Below are 21493 nucleotides of genomic sequence, written 5' to 3'. Positions count from 1 at the left end.
GTGAGTACTCATTAAGATTGTGTCAAACACAGAAAAATGTACCCTTAAGAATACACTTTTTTCTATATATATGTATATATATATATATATATCGAAACCCTCTGGTATTTTGCGGCGAAGGCATCGAAGAACGGCTGGATAGTTATGATCGAACCAGTGTTTGTAATAATTGGGATGAAGTGCACAAACTGTGCTATGTTGCTTTTTACCTCAATGGCATCACAAAAACATGGTACTAAAACCATGAAAGCGACTTCTTCAATTGGTTGGCCTTCACGGGGCATCTTCGTCACATATTTGGCATGTCTGCAGGATGCTCTGCGGTAGCGAAACAGAAGCTCGTAACCCGCATCCAGGGGGATGACGAATCATATACGTCGTACATTTAAGATGTTCTGGCTCTCTGTCGCCAAGGCCAAAATGACATGACAGAGGCCGATCGCATCCGACACCTACTGAAAGGTACCTATCAACTCTGTGTTCTTCAATGCTCTCATTATTCAAAACCGAACTATCATCCAGGACATCGTCACCACATGCCAACGCCTGGGTGCACTTCATTCCATGCCTCTTCCACACGCCTCCTGCAACGCTCGCTTCACTGGAGAGCATGAATTGCGAGCCCTTATTCGCGCATTTGTTAGAGAGGAACTCCACGGCCTTATACTGGGCAACCCATTCATTGCGTCTGTCCGCACTCTTCCTCCCAACTTGCATGAGATAATCAAAGATAAACTGCGGTCAATGACAAGCGCCGCACATGCCCCATCTCCTGTGCCCTTTCATGCACATTCTTACGCGGAAGTTGCATCACGGGCCCCTACACCAGTTCCAACCGTGCCTGGGGACAATGGATGCAACCATTTAGCTGCGATGGCAACGCAAGCGCCAAGGCCACCCCGCTATTCTACATGGCGTCCTCCACGCCCCATCTGCTTCTACTGTGGCATAAGGGGTCATGTGTCCTGTTTCTGCAGCCACCGTCAGCAGGATGAACGACGTGGTTATTCAGCTTAAAAGACTTTGCCCCGAGACCCGATGCTTATGATCCCGTACCGTATCCATCCATCTCCCGTTTATCGCCCTCCCTTCCACGGTCTCAAGCCGGGACTCATCCTTCTCATTCATTTCCCCGCCATTCTCCGTCACCGTTCTTGCGTACGTCATCACCCCTGCTTCCTGCACCGATCTTTCTGGACTCTGAAAACTAGAAGGTGCAGCTTTTGGAGGGGAAAATGCTCGTTGTCAAAATGTTACAACTCCTCCATCTCGCCCAGCTAATTTACTGCCTCTTTGTGCCCTTACTTTTTTTTTACTGCCCTTATAGACACTAGAGCCGTCATTTCAGTAATTGATCGTGAATTGTGTTTTCGCCTGCGTAAAGTGCAAACTCCTTATGTCGATGCCACGTTATGCGGCGCTAATGACAGTCCAATTTGCCCGACTGGACAGTGTACTGCTCGTGTTCTCATCGATGGAATTCGTCATCACATACAGTTGGCTGGGTTGTCTTCGTGTATTCATCAGATAATCTTAAACTGGGACTTCTTGTCAGCTGCGTATGCTCTCATTTTGCGTGGTTGGCCCCTCATTTGTATTACGGACACTGAGCTTTCTTCTGCTGCCGACCTTTCGTCGCCCAACCTTGTCACAGCTGCGGATTTCCTTCTGCCTCCCGTACAAGAACGTGTTCCTTCGATCAAGCCACGAGACATTCTAGATGCTGCGTAGTGGTTGTTCCTTTCCAACGCTGCATTTTTCGAGGGATCGCCATCGCATCTTCTTTAGTGCAGTTCTCACGTAGTTATGAAAGCATCACCGCCTGCATCACGACGTCAGAACCACTAATGCTATTATGGGCAGTAACAGTGCACAAACTCGCGGGACGACGAGAAGAAACACAAACAAGCGCGGACTCTCAACTGAAGAATGTATTGAAATGTAGAAATTATCTAAACACGTAAAATAAAAACACACAGAACATGAGCAGAGAGGCTGGTGAAGGACCGTGTCAACGTCAATAATAATTTTATGCTACGGGTATCTGCGTAGGCGTGACATATTCCATTAAAAAAAACATGATACTAATTAGGATTTCTTCTTTTTCATCTAAAGATATTGATGTCTGACTAACGCAGGACTCCCCTTGTTTTTCAATATAGAATGCTTCCACCAGTTCTCTTGTGATCTGATCGCTATCTTTGAAGAGCACTGTCGTTTCATTGTGTAAGGGCCTGCACCCACACGTGTGGCAGTGCAAAGGCAAATTCGCGTACGTGCTGGTCTTGAAGGTTCTGGAGTGTTCTTTTAGTCGTACATAGAGACAGCACCTTGTTTGCCCAATATAAACCCTTCCGCATGTTAAGAGAATTCTGTACACCACCCCTTGTACACAGAATAGTGAGGCGTCTCTGTGTTTTACACCGCATTTATTTTGGCTAGAGCTTTTTTTATCACAGTTTTTGTTCACCATAGCGCACAAGTTTCCTAATTTGGTTTTTGCTGAGAATAGAGCCTGTACATCGTATCGTGATACCACATATCGTGATGCCACATTTTTCAGTCCATGGGTTAATCTATGCTTGTAGGGCATGGTGGCACATTTCTCCACCGTGCCCTACAAATGCCCCAAACTGGCTAAGCGCAAATAAAATGATAAGCATTAGAATAAGAGAGGGCATCGCTCTGCGGCTGCACGCAGCAGGTGCATGAAGCAAACCATAAACTGAGTGACTGAGCTTCAGCTTCAGGTAGTCTGCAGCTCGAAAGCAAGCCAATTGCAAAAGCAGGGCCATCCTCCATGGGCAGGGCTGTCTCATTGACATCGCTATCAATCAATGACGGCATCTATGCTTGCTGAACAGCGGCAGTTTCTGGTGGTGCTAACGCATGTTTTAGACTTCGTCGACGTATGTTCAGGTTCTCAAAATGAATGAAGGTGTTAAAGATTGGGTTTCTTGTATATCAATAAATATCTGAGCCTGTAATTGTATCAAGAAATTTTGTTGAAGCGAGACGACAGAATAAAAAGCATTGAATGTTTAGTAAAAACCACTGAAATTTTCGCGTTTACCATAAAGCAAAAATTTCGGTTATGGTTATGTGTAACCCTAGAAATCTTCTTCGAAACTAAGCTTCAGTGCTCCAAAACGCACCTTTTGGTGCTCCAGAGCTGCTCCAAAACTCTCCTTTTACTGCTTTGAAGCTGGTCCAAAACCCCATTATTTGTGCTCCCTGAGCTGCTCCAAAAGACTGAAGCCTGCTTCAGTCTTTTGATTCAGTCTTTTGCTTCAGTCTTTTTCTGATTATGGTTGTCGGAAGAAAGAAACACTGAACAATGGTAGGTTAGAAATTCTAACAGAAGGACGTAACACTTATAGTCTGTTGTGTACATACTATATCACATGGACTCAAAGGTGCCTTGAAATGTTTATACACTAAACGCTCGTTGGTTCGAACTGCGAGGGGAAGCCGCCTCAGTTCGAACTAACGATATTTCGAAAGAAAGTGAAGAACAATAATAGTACACTGTGAGTAGTGCATAACAATTTATTTTTTGTAAAAATCTGTGATCGCGGTCAGCCTTGTTTCCTTGAAGGCGACAGCCAGCACTTTTTGCTCTAACAAGCGAATTTGGCCGAAGGCCTCTTTTCTGTGCTTCTTTAAAACTTAAAAAAAGACGGACGGCATTCAATCCGGCCATGACTTTCGCAGCAGAAGGCCGCACTGATGCTTCGTCCTCCTCCTCATCATCGTCACTAGCAGCGACAGGTTCTGCACTTCTCGCCTGACATATTATGTCGCCATCCGTGACTGCACCACACACCACTGCACTTGAGTATACATCGGCATAGTCCGCAAAGCAGACGTCTTCCAAAACGTCTGCCATGGGGGCGGTGATGCCGTGTTCGAGTTCTGGTGGCTGGTCAGCTTGCAGAGCTTCGGTGCTGAAGCCACAGTGGTGAAAGCAATTCGCTGTAGTAAGCGCTGTCATTTGCTCCCAAGCACGCACAAGCATGTGTACAGCACTTAGGAGCATCACTTGGTAGTTATTGCACAAAATAATTCGTTCCAACATATGACACCTATAAAATGATTTTAAATTTCTAATTATACCCTGGTCCATGGGCTGAGTACCGCTGTCGTGTTTGCTGGAAGGAAGGCCAGCTCAATGGCCTTCATCTCAACGTTGACTTTATGAGCGGAACAGTTGTCCACAAGAAGCATGACTTTGCGGCCACAGCGTTCGAACTTCTCGTCAAGCTTCCCCAGCCACTGCCGAACAATTCCCCCTTCATCCAGGCCTTTTTGTTGGCCGCCTAGTCTGTCAGGAGGGACCGGATGTTCTTGAAGCAACGAGGAGTTCTCGATTTGCCTATCACAAACAGAGGCAACTTTTCTGTCCCGGTCATGTTCACAGCAACCGTCACAGTTATCCGTTCATTACTTTTCTTCTCTCCCGTGCACTTGTTGCCTTTATACGTGATAGTTTTGGCGGGCAGCAATTTAGAAAATAAGGCAGTTTCATCCGCATTAAATATGTCCTGCGGAGAATACTTCTCCATCTAGCCTTGAAGCACTTCGGAAGGCCAACCTTCACATGTTTCCATGTTGACGGCGTTCATTTCACCCGACACAGCACGGAAAACGAGGTCGTAGCGCTCGCGAAAACGGTGCAGCCACCCATCTGAAGCAGCAAATCGTCGTAGTCTAGCTGCAGGGCGAAGTCCGCTGCCTTTGCCAGTGTGAGTGGGCCACTCAGTGGTATGTCCTACGAACGCATTTTCTTTATCCAAATGAGAAGCGCTTTCTCGAGGTCGGGAAATTTTGCGGGCCGCAACCTCCTTCTTTTGCTCGCAACTTAGGCTTCTAAGGCGTCTTCAACAGCCCTCCTATTTTTCATATAAGTAGATACCGTCGTTTTCGGTATCCCATGCTTTTTCACAATATCTTGCTTAGGCAAGAGTCCGGCGTCCACTTCCAGCAGGATATCAGCTTTCTCCTGTAGTGTTTTGGCACGGTATTTGCCGCGGGCACAGGCCATCAAGTCAGAGCAGCAGAATCGCGACAGACAGGAAGCTACTACCGGCGCTACCGCAACAAACGTTAGCCGAAGGCTAACACCAACACAAAGAATCGCAACAGTCGAAAGCTACTTCCAGCACCAACAACCGAGGTGTACGACGCACGCCCGAGACAGAGACTGCAGAGAAGGCTGGGCGAAGCTAGGACGCACCCGTGTGCTGGTCGTGCTATCTGTCGCCTAACAGAGACAACTACCCAGGATTTTCAAAGGCTCCGAGATTGGCGCTTAAAAAAAAAACAAATCTTGGAGGTTTTATGTAGGACGGAGAGCAGGCAGCCACTGAGAGAGAGAGAGGTTGGGGGGAGGAGGGTGAAGAGTAAGTGGCGCTATTTTCTGCACTCTGGGCTCCATGTCAGTTTCTCCGTTTTTCTCTCCGCTCCCTGTCCACGCCGCCTCCTAACTCGGCAGCCGCCCTATTGAGTATCTAGCCGAGCCGCCGGCGCCGTAGCGCGTATTTCAAATTATCCGCGGCGGAACCTACTCGCGTTTGAATTAACGGGCTTTTTTTATTCCTAGGCTTGTATGGAGCTTGGCCGGACCATAACTTGTAGTTCGAATTATCCATAAATTCGAATGATTGAAGATCGAATTAACGAGCTTTTACTGTACCTGCTGAATGGAGTGTATTGAACTTGTCAATAACGTATGACTATATTTTCTGTTTTTTGAAAACTAGAAGTTTAAAGTTTGAAGTTTGCTTTATTTTGCCATACAAAGTACAAAAACTTCACATGTGGTTCGGAAGGTGAGAAAAAGCTACGTACAGTGAAATCTTAATGGAAAGATCCCCAGATTAACCATCTCTTCAGATTAACGAACTTGCGAAAAATCCCACGCTGAGATTAACGAACTTGCGAAAAATCCCACACTGACTGCTAGTAGTTTTAATGTAAAGTTATTTTACTCGTATGTACTTCAGAACATCACACTTTTCAGAATAACGAGTGCTAGTTTGGTTTTATGTCATATTAACAATGCCTCAGTACTGCGAACTGATGTTCTGAAATCCGTCGCGACCACCAGAACTGTACGCAAGCAGACAACAAAGTGAACAAACGTCTTGCTTCTCGAAAGACGCATGACAATGTGGAGTGAAAAAACAAAAAAACAAAAGGGCCACTTTCTTTTTTTTTTTTTTTTTTTTTTTGTTGAAACACTGACGCTGCAGGTTCACAAGCGTAGAGGTGAGGGCAACACGTGAGGGCAAGGTCAACGAGGCAGAGGGGGAGTTGCGGAGCAAGAAGCATTGGGGCAGAAAACCTGAGACAGCGAAGGAGCAGAAAACGAAATGCGAGGAACTTTTTTAAAACTTTTTTTTTTTTTTCGGAAGAGGCGATGACAGCCGCAACTGTTCTTTCTTCTCTGGTCGCGACGCTTCAGGTTTTTCGAGTGACGAAAAAACTGAATCGCACCACAGGAATGTGGATGAGCTGGAGGCCTTCGCGCTGCGAAATTTGTGCTGCACACGTAAAAAAAAAAAGAAAAAGAAAGTCGCAGACTTCTTTAAAGTAAACGAGTTCAAGGACACACTGTTTTAAAGGTAAGTCGTTTTGGTCGGTGGAAAATAAGTATTTATGGTTAATTATTGGGCTTGCACTATAACGGCCTTTCAAAATAGCGAACAAATTGCCACGGCCCCCTGAAAATAGTTACACCGAGATTTTACTGCATATATAGCTTGACTGGCCCCACCTCCCATTACCCAGCAGCGAACACTTTAGCAGAAGCAAACTAAAGCGAAATACAGAAAGGGTTTTTGATTTGCAAAACAAAGTTATTTATAATATACGTATATAGCAGACACTTTCAGAAAAAAAAACAATACATGTGCACAAAAAGTAACAACAGTGACATTTTTTCATAATTACAATTAAGATAGTGGGCACATGTGAAATTATATAACTAGAAAGCGAGACACCAGGCAATAAGCGTGTATCCACACGACGGACATTTCCTTGCAAATCTTTTCCGTGGACGATCGTTCTGCTGCCCGTTCAGCTGTGGAGCACATCCAGACGGAGGCCGGAGCGAGCAGACAAAGGCGCTGGCGAAAAAAAAAAAAAGCATGGCGGCACTGTGTGAAGCGAGAGCTGCCTGCTTCGAATCTAAGTTCTTCGTCGTGCATTGCATGGGCTGTTATTTTCCAAACTGATGGCTGTGACTGCTTTAGGTTTGTGTCCTCAAGCTTCAGCAGTAATGTATACATGTCAATTGGGTACTGTTTCCGAGCTCCGTAACTCTATTTCTGCGAGCTGTAGGCTTAGCAAGTTCCACTATCGGCAGAACGTAAGCTCAGTGATCTGCGATAGTGCGAGTGCTACCAAATCTCAGAGTTCATAATAATGTGCAAATGCTTCCTTAGTCCTATTTTCTCTTGATGGTGCAACCAGTCTGACAATCAAAAACCCATTCATCTCCAGGAGAAGTACTGAAGGTTTATGTTTCCGTCTATGGCTAAATTTACGAAACCAAACGAGAAAAATAAAAATCACCGCTTGTTGCTAGACCCGTAATGGCGCCCTCAGCTAAATCAGTTGTGTTATTCTCCACGAATCTGTTTGCACAAAGGGTTTGGCATTTTTCGTCTGTGACGTTCGCGGACCCGACAAGGATGGCAAGAATTCGTGACGTAGGGTCACGTGATGCGCCGTCCGTCACTTCAAATAAAGTTTACTATCAATCTCAGTCTTATGCACACGGCAGGCCCAACGTGTCTTGGTGGCTTTCAGCTGCCGTTACTAGTAGGGAACAGAAAAGTCGTAGACTCCGAAGGGCCTACCGGCGACCCTGTTGCCATTGTTTAGTGCATGATCAATCACTTTCAACTTGAAAGCAGCCGTGTAGCTTCAATATTGCTTCATAACGTGACAAGATTACCGACACAACAATCAAAACGCCACAACGTGCACTTGTCGCTTTGGTTTGGCTTGAATTGTATTGAATCTTTGTGCAATAATAGTACTCTTGATGCTTAAGAGACGGCTACAGACGGCGCGCGCTATTGTCATCAACGGCTGGAAGGAGCAGACGACATTATTACAGCAATTTACGGTGGTGCAATAATTACTCAAGGAAAAAAAAATCGTACTTTTGTTAGGCGATGTGGAGGGTGCGAGAAATATGCAAGTGCGAGGATTACGCGAGTAACTACGGTAATAGCTTAAGTTCATGTAACTTGTCTAACGTGTCTAATATAGTAAGTTAGCACAGAGCTTTTTTAGAACAATTTCTCCAAACGAGAAGACAGTAGTGCAAGTTTACAAGTGACCGGAGGATGTAAAGCTGGAAGTTGTGGAACTTCTGAACCACTACATAAAAATGCTTTGCCGCTGGTTTCGGTAATTTTTTCACCATGTCCATGCAATGCTCATTTAATCTAACACTTACAAGCCATCCTGTTTCGCCAATTTATCATTTGTGGCAATACAGCCGACTCTTCTTAATTCAAACTTGGAAGTTTTTATTTGAATTATCAAGATATTTGAATTATCTGAAGTTCTGAGATAGATTGCTTTGGGTGAGGTGACACCATACGTTATTATGAGGCATTAATTTTATCACACTAAAAAAATTTTAGGTGATTTATGCCCTAACTGCATGCAGTGGGCAGAAAGCAGAAGTGTAAGTCTACAAGTTTATTGAGCATTTACTGCTGATCATCCCTTTTTAAAAAATCATGAAGGGCCAGCTGCTTCATTGCTATGGGTATGTGCAAAGCTGTCTATATCAGTCGAGAAGCATCACGGTTTACCATGCGTGTGCTTCGTTTCAAACATTTCTTTATTTCTATTTATTTATTTGTGTAACAATACAAGATTGTCATGGTGCTGGTGGCGAAAGGTGTCATTGTAAGAAACATCACCTGACTAGGCTTCTAGCCCCATACACGTATTCACTGCACAGAATAATTTGTGCGTTGGGTAAATAACTAACAGAAAGTACTAGCCCGCATAAACAGTAGAAATGACATATAGACAGTGGTGGAATCGCATAAAACAGAAATGCGGCTGTAACTTAGTACAAGGTACATCATATGCTCAAATAATACAGAAGGAATGGTAGGAAAACACTTTTATTTATTTATTTATTCAACATGCTTTACAGGCATATAAAGGGCATTGAGTAAGGGGGGCATCAGTAAATACATAGCAAACCAATATAGACAAAAAGTAAAAAGAACAAAGGAAAAACAAAAAAATCAGACAAATGAAGAACAGCAAAGTGATAAAATAGAAAAATGCAACGAAATCGGGTAGTCACGAAAATATTCATGGTTGAAGATGGATACGATGTGATCTGGAAGGCTGTACTAATGTGCTATGGGTCGAGGTAATGGTGATTAGTTAAATGTCAGTGTGTGCCCATAAATGCGCATGAAACTACGTGCATTGTGAATGCGTCGAAATGTGTGCGAAGGGACATGAAGTGACAACCAGTGGCATTTATTACTGTAGATGTACCTATGGAATAAATATAAAAGGGTGATTAGGCAGCAATGATTCAATGACATTAAAGCAAGGTCTTGTTTTATTAGGGTGATGCTTGAATGATAGATGTAATTATCTGCTATGAATCTCGCTGCCCTATTCTAGGTGGCTTCCAACGTAGGGACTAGGTAATCTTGATGCGGTGACGATGTGGAGGATGCATACTCTGATTGTGAATGAACATAAGTTAGATTTGATAATGGATGTACGTTAGAAGGAGGGTTGCGCATGTTTCTGCGCAGATATCTATGAGACTGGGAGGCTTTTGAAGAGACAGCAGGTATGTGCGTGTTCCAAGATAAGTCTGATGAAAGGTGAACTCCAAGATTGTGTGCCTGAAACAACGGTATTTACAATAGTATAGAGAAAAGATGAGTTACTATGCTTTCTAGTGAACGAGATAAACTTGCATTAAGAGGCTTTAAGGGACATCTGCCAGGCTTCGCACCACCTGTAGGTTAGATTAAGGTCATTTTGGAGTGTGGAATGATCATCAATAAATTGAATATTGTGGTAGATGATGCCATCATCTGCGAACAACCTAACTGAAGATGAAAGTTGGTTGGGCAAGTCAATAATCTATAATAAAAATAGTAATGGACCCAGCACACTGCCTTGGGAAACACCAAACCTGACATTGCAAATGTTAGATGAAGTGTCGTTTACCACTGTAAATTGCTGATGGGATGAAAACAAGTTGTGTATCCAGGAAAGTGTTAATTAATCCATGCAGAGAAAAGACAATTTAGCGATTAAAGGACAATGAGAGACAGTATCAAAAGCATTGGCGAAATCGAAAAAGAGGCAATCCGTTTGATCATCGCGGTTCATATTAAAGTGAAGGTCGGTGGTGAATTCGAACAACTGAGTATCGCATGAGTAGCCTTTCCTAAAGCCATGCTCATTAGAGAACAAGAAGTTATTCGATTCAAGGTGATCATAGATATGAGAAGCTATAATTTGTTCTAGTAGTTTGCAAGAAATGCATGTTAGTAAAATGGGTCAGTAGTTACGGGGTGAGTCCCTGTCACCGGGCTTGAAAACGGGCACTACATTGCCAATCTTCCAGTCCTTAGGCAGTTCACCAGATGACAAACACTGGCTAAAGATAAAACAAAGAAAGCTACTGGAAATATCCGTGGTGTTTTTCAGTATTTTAGAGTTGATGTTATCAATGCCTCATAAAGTAGAGACTTTGAGATCCGTGATGAGGTTCGCAATACTTTCTGCAATGATGTTGATGGGAGTCATGAAAGGGAAGGGCTGATCATAGACAAATGGTACACCGGAACAATCCTCTTTTGTAAAAACTGTGGCAAAATATGCATTGAAGGCAATCGTGAAAGCTTCATAAGAAAGCGTATTTTGTTTAGCATCATGTAATGTAAGATTTATTAGAAGGGAAGATTATCTGCCAGAATTTTTAGGATTACTTTTGATAAGCGAGGGCAAGTCCTGCGAATAATATTTCTTCTTTGCTGCGCCTAGAGCTATACAGTATTCTTCCAAGCACGCCCTGTATTTTTCCCAGTAGAAAGCAGAAGCATGGCGTTTTGCGGTAGTATAGGAATATTTCTTTTTACTTCTTAATGTTCGAAGCTGCTTTGTACACTATGGGTTAGTCTTGTCGTTGGATATCCCCGCAGGGGCGCCTGCGTAAGTAGGCGTTTGGTGTGTAGCGACACCACGGACCCGAGCTAACGAGGGAGTTTGGACTCTCTCCCACGCCTAGCCGTGCGTGGCTTTGCCGTGTCCGGGGAAAAGGGGATCCTGGGGGTTGAGCCAATGCTGGGTGATTGGACCTTTAAGGCCCCCCGGCAGAGGTAACACACCCCTTTGGCCCCGGCTTCACGTAGACGGCAACCCCGGATTGACCCGCCCGGGGGGAATCGGCAGTTGCCTTTTCCTGTCTCCACCTCACATCTTCGTCTTTTCTCTCACTTTAAATCTTTCCTGTCCTCTACTCACTTCCATTGACTTCCGTGTTTCCTGGCGGCAAGGGTTAACCCTGTGTGGCTGTCCTACCTTGGATACACCATATTCGGTTATAGTGGTGGCGTACAGCTGGCGTCTGCGGGGCCTGTACTTACAGACCCTCCAGCGTCCCCTTGTAGGACTCCATTGTGGGTGGCTGGCGCCGCTGCCGAAAGTAAGCATTTACATATGGCTTGTTCCTTCCCCCCACTCCCTGATCGCCCTCAGAAAAGAGGGCGCACCGATGAAGTTTTCCAGTTTTTTGGTAACCAGAAAGTATCTTTTCCCCGATTTCATGTTATTCACGCTGACACACCTGGCAAATCAGTGCGAACACTTTCACCTTTTCTTGTATCAAAGTCTTTGACGGAAATCTTTGGCCCGGGATATAAAGCTTCGAGAATGGCAAGTGGTGATCTCCTGTTGGAGCTCCGCGACCAGAAACAATATGAAAAATTGCCTAACCTTGTGAAATTTGGAGATACCAAATTAATAGTAACCCCACACAGAACCATGAACACCACCCGTGGCGTTGTCTCAGATGATGACCTGTTAGGGCTGACGGAGGCTGAACTCCTGGAGGGTTTCAGCGAACAGAATGTCATAAACGTAAAACGAATCAGCATGAGGTGTGATGGCAAAGAAGTCCACACTAAACACCTGATACTTACCTTCAATTCAAGTGTACTGCCCGACTCCGTTGAGGCTGGGTATATCAAGCTTCGAGTTAGGCCATATATACCAAACCCCCTCCGATGTTTCAAATGCCAACGGTTCGGCCACAGTTCACAGAAATGCCGAGGCCGCCTAACTTGCGCGAAATGCAGTGCTGAAGAGCACACATCAGATGCCTGTGAAAACTTTCTTCACTGTGCAAACTGTAATGGGGAACATGCCGCATACTCGCGGTCATGCCCGTGCTGGAAAAAGGAAAAGGAAATTGTCACAATTAAGGTAAAACAAAATATTTCATTCAAGGAGGCACGAAGGCAGGTGTCCTGCCTACCAGAAACTAGCTTTGCCGAAGTGGCGCGACAGGGGGCAGCGCCACGACGGCCCCTGGCACCTGTCTGGCACACGAGTAGTGAGCCGGCGGTGACGCCATTCGCCCCCTCGGCGGTTGCAGCCAGTGCTGCTCCGCCATCCAAGAAAGACCCACCAACCTCTGGGCTGGGGGCCCCGAAGGTCTCGTCTTTTGAGGCGAGGCCCTCAAAACAAATGCAGCGCTCGCAAGAGCACCTGTCCAGCGCCTCGCAAGAGGCAATGGACACAACTCCGAGCGTGAGGGCGCAGCAAGCGCCTAAGGATCGGCGCGACTCCGTCGACCGATCCAAAAAAGAAAAATCTCGTGTCACGGCCCCTGGAAAGGGTCCGTGAGCTAATTCTCTATCCTTGAGCTCACAGCACAAAACACATTTAAAATGGACACGCAGATTTTACAGTGGAATGTGAGAGGACTTCTCCATAACCTCGATGATATTATAGAACTCCTTAATAAACACACTCCAAAGGTGCTGTGTGTTCAGGAAACACACCTCAAGTCCACAGAAACAAACTTCCTAAAGCAATATGCCATCTACCGCAAAGACCGTGACAACGCTGCCGCCTCGTCGGGCGGTGTCGCTATAATAGTTGATAAAGGTGTTGCCTGTAAGCAATTAAACCTCCGAACTTCTCTTGAAGCAGTTGCTGTCCGAGCAGTGCTGTTCGGGAAGCTACTAACAATTACTTCTATTTACATTCCTCCGTGCTATCAACTTTCGAAGACAGAATTTCGAAGCTTCATCGATGAACTTCCTCCGCCATATATAGTCGTTGGTGATCTAAATGCACATAATCCTCTATGGGGCGACTCCCGTTTGAATGCACGAGGACGCCTAATAGAACACTTTCTGTTTTCGTCAGGTGCATGTTTACTTAACAAAAAATAATCAACATATTATAGTACTACACACAACACATACTCTTCTATAGACCTGAGTATTGTCTCGAGTACACTAATTCCTTATCTGGAGTGGTCTGTTCTCAAGAACCCCTTTGGGAGTGACCACTTCCCGATAATGTTGAAGCTAACTAAAGAAGATACATGCTCGCCTGACTTTACTCGTTGGAACACCAAGTCAGCCAACTGGGAACTGTTCCGAGAAAACACATTTTTAGATAGAGAGGACATTGCTGATTTTAATATAGACGATGCTGCGGCATACCTAACAGATTTTATTATTGACGCTGCAGCGAAATGTATTAAGCAAACTAAAGGAATGTCTAATAAGCGTCACATTCCATGGTGGAATGACGATTGTCGGAAAGCGCGAAATAGTCAAAATAAAGCTTGGAGATTACTCCGAAATTACCCAACGGCTGAAAACTTCGACAATTTTAAACAGGTGAAGTCACAAGCTAGAAAAACGCGTCGTCTTGCAAAGAGAGAAAGTTGGAATAGGTACATCTCCAGTATAAATTCTTACACCGACGAAACGAAGGTTTGGAATAGGGTAAATAGGTTATTGGGTCGGGAGTCACACCCCCTACCCTTGGTAAGTAGCCGAGGTGAGAGCCTAGAGGAGCAGGCGGACTGCCTAGGCGAACACTTTGAATACGTCTCAAGTGCATCAAACTATACAGAAACTTTCTTAAAATTCAAAGAACGCGAAGAGCGACAGCCCCTTAAATGTAAACGTCCATCCAGTGAGTCTTACAACTGCCCATTTACATTAGCTGAACTTAAGGCATCTCTTGCGTGCTACAACAACTCAGCGCCAGGTGTTGATCGTATAACATACGAAATGGTCAAGTACCTTCACCCCGAAGCACTAAAAACACTCCTAACTCTTCAATAACATGTGGGCAGCTGGGTATATTTCATTGTCATGAAAAGAAGCTATAGTCATCCCAGTACTTAAACAAGGCAAAGATCCGTCTTTGGCCGCCAGCTACAGGCCAATAGCGCTAACAAGCTGTCTATGCAAACTATATGAGAAAATGATAAACCGGCGCTTAATCCACTTTTTAGAAAGTAACAGTATACTAGACCCCCTTCAGTGTGGTTTCAGAGAGGGGAGGCCGACAACAGACCACCTTGTTCACATAGAGACATACATCAGAGATGCATTTATTCATAGGCAGTTTGTACTTTCGGTATTCCTAGACTTAGAGAAGGCGTATGACACCACATGGCGATTTGGGATTCTCCGTGTCACCATGGGCATCTGTGGGAACATGCTAAACACAATTAAAAGTTACCTGTCTAATCGAACCTTTCGCGTAAAAGTGGGAAATGCTCTCTCTAGAACTTTTACCCAAGAGACTGGTGTTCCACAAGGGGGCGTGCTTAGTTGCACACTCTTTATTGTAAAAATGAACTCCCTGCTGTCAGTCATTCCAAGTGCGATGTTTTATTCCGTGTATGTTGATGATGTGCAGATGAGTTTCAAATCATGCAATATATCTGTCTGCGAACGACAAGTGCAGCTTGGAATGAATAAATTCTCTAAATGGGCGGATGAAAACGGTTTTAAAATAAACACGAAGAAAAGTACTTGCATACTTTTCTCCAACAAACGAGGGGTAATGCCACAACCAAATGTTGCGATCAAGGGAGACCAACTCTCTGTAAGCAGCGAGCATAAATTCCTGGAAACCACTTTAGATTCTAAGCTTACGTTTATTCCCCATATTAAATATGTCAAAATGAAATGTTTGAAAGCGATGAACGTCCTAAAACTCCTGTCACGTACAACATGGGGTAGTGATCGAAAGTGCCTCTTGAAGTTATACAAAAGCCTTGTCGGGTCGCGCCTTGATTATGCCTCTATAATTTATCATTCCGCAACGCCAAGTGCATTAAAAATCTTAGACCCCGTTCACCATCTGGGTATCCGACTTGCAACCGGTGCTTTCAGGACAAGCCCGATCCAGAGCCTCTATGTAGAGTCGAATCAGTGGTCACTTCACCTGCAGCGATCCTATAGCAGTTCCACATATTTTATAAAGGTACGTGCAAACATCAAGCATCCATTTTATTCAACTATAAACGATATGACCGCTGCCACCCTCTTCCATAATCGACCCACAGTGAGAAAGCCGTTCTTCTTGCGTGTGAGAAACTTATGTGAGGAAATGGGTGTTCCGCTGCTGGAACTCTGTCCTACGCCCACAGCGATACTTTTACCGCCGTGGCAGTGGCAGCTTATACACTGTGACACCTCATTTGTTGAGATCACTAAACACGCACCAGAAGCACATATTAAAATGCATTTCCGAGAACTCCAGTCCAACTACCCATGCGTAGAGTTTTATACTGACGCTTCTAAGTCGCATGCAGGGGTGGCTTATGCAGCCGTCGGACCATCCTTCTCCGAATCCGGCATGCTGCACCCGGAAACAAGTATATTTACGGCTGAGGGTTATGCACTATTGTCCGCTGTGAAGCATATACGGAAACCAAACATAGAAAAATCAATTATATTCACAGACTCGTTAAGCGTCGTAAATGCATTAAGATCCCTTTTCAGATTCAGAAATCCGATAATAATTCAGCTCTATTCCGTTCTGTGTACAGCGTATATGTCCAACCAGCATGTTACTATTTGCTGGGTACCTGGCCATAGAAGTATTGAGGGCAATGTGTTAGCTGACCAAATGGCCACGTCAATTATAATGCGTGCTATTAACCCCACTGTCCCTGCAACAGATTTAAAACCCTTTCTACGAAAGAAACTGCGAAACCACTGGCAACGCTTGTGGGACACAGAAATAAATAATAAGCTTCATTTGATTAAGCCGCGGTTGGGTTACTGGCCCTCCGCTACAAGAACACGGCGAACTGATGTCCTATTCTGTCGCCTCAGAATAGGACACACTTATGGTACTCACAACTTTCTTCTGACTGGCGATGAACCTCCTACTTGTGGTAGATGTGGTGACAGGCTAACCATCCTCCACGTCCTCCTGGAGTGTGCGGAAGCTGAAAGGGAGAGAAAGAAATATTTTGCTTTAGCATACCGCTATAATCTTCCTTTACATCCGATTATGTTTCTCGGTGAAGAGCCGCTTTTTGATACAAAATCAGTTTTAAGCTTTTTAAAGGATGTAGTACTGAATGTGTTTAGTCCAACATTAAATGTTTTTAGCCCAACAGGTTCATAGCACATCCTCTGTTCAGAGGATGCTGCTGTGATAGCAGATTTCAATGAGCCCAGGCCTCCATGCTCTTGTTTTAAGGGCTCTGTCGAGGCACTGGTGCTCCATGCCAAGTTTTTATTTGACATACTTATCACTTTTAAATCATTTTATGTCTCCATAGCTCACATCATTTGTCATTGCCATGCCACGTCACATTTGTTTTATCTACACTGCACATCCCACAATTCATTATCATCACTCTGGCGCTCTTTGGCCATATCTGGCCCTTGCGCCAATAAACACCACTAATCAATCTTGTCGTTGGATATAGAGATAAGAGGTATGTACTGGTTATCATCATCATCATCAGCCTGACTACGGCCACTGCAGGACAAAGGCCTCTCCCATGTTCCGCCAGTTAACCCGGTCCTGTGCTTGCTGCTGCCAATTTATACCCGCAAACTTCTTAATCTCATGTGCCCACCTAACCTTCTGTCTCCCCGTAACAGGCTTGCCTTCTCTGGGAATCCAGTTAGTTACCCTTAATGACCAGCGGTTATCCTGTCTACGTGCTACATGCCTGGCCCATGTCCATTTCCTCTTGTTGATTTCAGCTATGATATCCTTAACCCCCGTTTGTTCCCTAATCCACTCTGCTCCCTTCTTGTCTCTTAAGGTTACACCTACCATTTTTCTTTCCATTGCAGTAAATGCATGTACTGGTCAACCAGCTCTAATATCTTTTCCTGAAAAATAATCGATTTGGTGTTGGCAAATAGTGGCTGAAAATGCTCGTGATAAAATAACTATAAGACATACAGACATATTGACAATTATAGCATTGCATTGCACAAGCTAGAAAAAATGAATATAGAAATACATAATAGTTAACTAAATAAAGCTCTAAATGAATAAATGCTCTAAAAATTGTATTTATGATAGTTCACGAGCATCACAGTCGAGAAAATATTTTTTGGATTGTTCGCGGAATGCTGCCAGTGTGTGACATGTAGTGATAGAGGAGGTAAAATCTTGGTGGGTATTTAAAAGGTTTGGAATTTTCAAGTTTAATCATTGTTGTCCCTAGTTTGTTCTGGTCTTTGGCGTGATGTATGCAGAACGTCTGAAGTGATGCTTAGGGCAATTGTTTGTGTAAGTGGATCGAAACATTGGAAAGTCGGCGGGATATTGATAATAAATGAGCTCGGAGAGTCAATGAGCATACATTGCACAAATGCTGAGCATTCGACTTGCAATGAAATAGGGGGTGACATGTTCATGATATGATAAATTATAAACTAAATGGAAAGCTTTCTTTTGCATAATGAGTAAGTTGTTATAATTGTTTACTTGCAAAGCCTTTTTTCTTGAAGACCTCAGGTGCTTATTTTTCATATTTAGACTGTTATGATCATACAAGCATGAAAATTTTTAGATAGCAGTGGGAAAGCAGCTGATATTTTCTGGTGTGGGACCTGAAAAAAGTATGAATTAACTGAATGATGGAGTTAGAATAAAGAGGCTTTTAAATACATTGAAAGAATAGAGGACCAACCAAAAAGTTGAATTATGTTTGAATTAACTGAAATTATAGTTATCAGAGTATGATTATCGGAGCTTCATAGATGGATTGCTTGAACCGAACACTTTTGCACCTTATTTTTCGTTGAACGCGGTGAGAACGAATGCTGCAACTGTCTTGTAAAGACAGTTGAAAATCGTCTCGTGAAGACATGTGAAAATTGTTTTGTAAAAACAGTTCAAACCTGGAGAGTATGCTACCAAAAAGTAACAAACTATGTACGCCTGCCTACCGTATTTATACGCATAATTTGCACACTTTTATTTTCGATTTTGGTACCCCGAGAAGGGGGTGCGCAAATTACGCGGGAATTTCGCGAAGGCATACGAAATATTTTGTCACAGTCCTAACGCACACAACATATACATCTAAAAAAATTGGAGCAGGAATTAAATGTACCTGTTAATTTGGAAGATTTAGCCCGTACTTTAAGCAGTCAGGTCCGGTCACGCTCCATCTAGTGGGAATCATTGATCGCGAAGTCCGATTGAGAATCATCGTTGCGGCCGCTGCCACCGCCCTCCTAAAGCGCATCGTCCTCAGTTTTGTCAAGTGCGTTCGAATGCCCAATTTTTTGAAGCTCTTTGCAACAATAGTGTGAGAAACTAGGTCCCACGACATGGCGGTACCGGGTGACTTAAGCGTTCACACATAATTGAAAATGCCTTCTTCAGTGACAAAAAACCTGCATTAGAAAGCATGCACTCCTCTGCTTTCTCGTGTACCAATCACGCTGACGATCACACATTGACGTACGTCATCTTCAATTGCTTTGCAGTGGCACGGTTCACGTTTTCTTCTGCAAAATTTACAGCAGCGAGCTTCAATTTTGTCGTATATATAATTACTGTAGTGCTTCGCAGTGGCACGGTTCACGTTTTCTTCTGCAAAATTTACAACAACGAGCTTCAATTTCGTATATATATAGTTACTGTAGCACATCGCAAAGGAACTATAAAAACATGTTGGCCGTATGGTGAAACTTAACCTTCCGAAATCGATCAAATGTGCGTTGCATCACGGATGCAGAAAACGTGGGGAACAGTTGGTGCTACGGGCCTTAGAGCTCGCACGCCTCCGATGCAGAAAGTTTCGGAGTGGTGACGCGAGCGTGCATTCTCGAGGCGGTAGAGATGAAAAAATAGAGGGAGGCAAATGCTCGAGCAGTTTCGCCGACCCGTCAGCAGCTAGGTCTGAGTGTTCGTGCACGGTATTCTTGGGACCCTAGTTTGGGAGAAGTCCTCGGAAGAATGGACTGTATACTTGCAGCCCGTTTGACTGCGCTTGTCTGCTCGGCAAGGTGCGCGCCCGTCCGAATCATTGGAAAGTCTCTTCATGTGCGCGCCGGCGAGCGGGCTTGGCAGGGTTGTGAAATGCAAAATATGCGAGTAAATGTTTTTTTTTAGCAAAGGTGGCAAAATATTAGGAGTGTGCAAATTATTCGAGTAAATACAGTATTTATGATGCCTTAAACCCGATTTTTCAGTGCCTATAAATCCAGCTTCTAATTATTACCTCACATTGCTATAAGGCAGACCCAAAGGAGAGGCACTTCCTGGAACTTTGTTGCACATTGTTACTTTTGTGCATTGCCAGCATCCTTTGCCGTCCAAATCTGTCATACAGCATGTCAGTGGTGAGGCTAACTTGCGTTGAAAAGGATGAAATTGGCCAGCTATTCTGGTTTCAAATAAACATCCAGCTGAAGTAAGTGCTTGTGGTTCGTCTTTTTTATGCATTCCTTATAAAATGTTATGCTACTTACAATAGTAGAAATGTCGAGGACAGCTAGCTACTACTTGAAAAGGGTGCATACAGGTCCTTGAAATTCTTGAAAACCCTTGAATTTAAAAAATATATTTTCAAGGCCCTTGAATTTCTTGAGCAGTCCACGCTCATACAGACGTTGTGATCGCCTAAATGTGATGGATTGGTGTATCAGCCTTATACCTGCCAAGTCTTCGAGATTGGCCGACGGATTATGACCATTTTTTCCGGTTGTAGGGTTGTAATGAAAATCGCCCAAAAAATGAGATTTCTGTGCCTGATCTGGCCGCATTGACAAAAAAGCAGCTAAATCCACGCCAGGCTTTTCGAACCTACCCCATTTTATTATAGATGAGTTCAAGAGGCATTCATGTAAACGTACAGTATAATCTCAGTGATGCGAAACTGCCTGGATTGTCTATATGATTGCTATCGCAATAAAAAGGGGCCAGACGCAATATCGCGTTCCTGTCAAAAGAATATAGCAGTGAGCAAAGTTTTGACCCACCCTTTTGCGACAGCCAGCTGCTCCATCCCATCCGTTCACGTGTGTCCCAGGAAGACACACACAAGTTGTTTTGACTGAAATAGATTCTGCTAGTTGTGTTGATCCTTTGAGACTCTCATCTTAGTGAAAAACTCTATCCTCGTGTGTTCGGCCACTTCTAGCCACTATAAGACCGCGACGCTAATGTTGGCGCTTGTGATTGAGACCCTCCCCTCCCACCCCCTTTTGTCTTTCGCGATGTTTTTTTTTTTTGTTTTTTATGTGCCCCCCCCTTCGTTGCAGAAATCTCCTGGATTCAGAATCCTCGAACTTGGCAGATATGCAGCCTATCATACTCCCCATTTTCGAAGCAGTAATATCCGGCATGGGATGACATTGTCTCATTTTGCAAAAAAAACATGCGAAGAACAACAAGTTAGCTTTGTGGCAAGAGCGAAGCAGTGAATACTATAGCAAGAAATTAGAATGTGACATAAAGAAGGGCAAACAACTCAATACAGGCAACGCGCCCCTTCAGCACAAAAGACTCACTAAAAGAATGTGCACAGCTTCAGGGCTAATTAACAACTGGCACAGCTCCATAATTGAAGTTTTTGCGCACACACACAAGGACACAGAAGAAGGGAACACAAGGACCAGCGCTGGTCCTTGTGTTCCCTTCTTCTGTGTCCTTGTGTGTGTGCGCAAAAACTTCAATTATGCAGCAGTACCAACTAGCCCGTCTTTCCGTATTATGGCACAGCTCGACACTAGAAGCATGCTGCTTAATCACCAAGGAGAATGCTAGAAAAGAACACACATTTATCTACGCGACGAGTGCAAAATAATCACACTCTAAGGCAAAAGGGTGTTAGAAGGGTGTGTGGTTCGTGCTTTTGGGAACTGATGGGGCTGCCACAACCATTAATCTCTTTAAGGACTAACGGCACCGGCTCTAACAGTTAGTCCCCACGAAGAAGATTAAA

At 44.1% G+C, this 21493-nt stretch overlaps 1 protein-coding gene and 1 long non-coding RNA gene across 3 annotated transcripts in view; one reads left to right on the top strand and one right to left on the bottom strand.

Moving 5' to 3' along the window:
- The window catches only part of LOC119172490 (cytoplasmic aconitate hydratase), a 609523-nt gene that overhangs the window by 229550 nt on the left and 358480 nt on the right, over nucleotides 1–21493 (top strand). The gene's annotated exons all lie outside the window — the stretch shown is intronic.
- LOC142814740 (uncharacterized) lies at nucleotides 4320–21040 on the bottom strand. The gene is made up of 3 exons (XR_012895061.1): nucleotides 18653–21040; nucleotides 16423–16513; nucleotides 4320–7130 (listed from the first exon to the last, which is right to left on the bottom strand). It is a non-coding gene; the product is annotated as an uncharacterized LOC142814740 (long non-coding RNA).

This window comes from Rhipicephalus microplus, chromosome 4 (genome assembly GCF_043290135.1).
Source record: "Rhipicephalus microplus isolate Deutch F79 chromosome 4, USDA_Rmic, whole genome shotgun sequence".
Classification (NCBI taxonomy): domain Eukaryota; kingdom Metazoa; phylum Arthropoda; class Arachnida; order Ixodida; family Ixodidae; genus Rhipicephalus; species Rhipicephalus microplus.
This window is presented reverse-complemented; position numbering and strand designations above follow the sequence as displayed.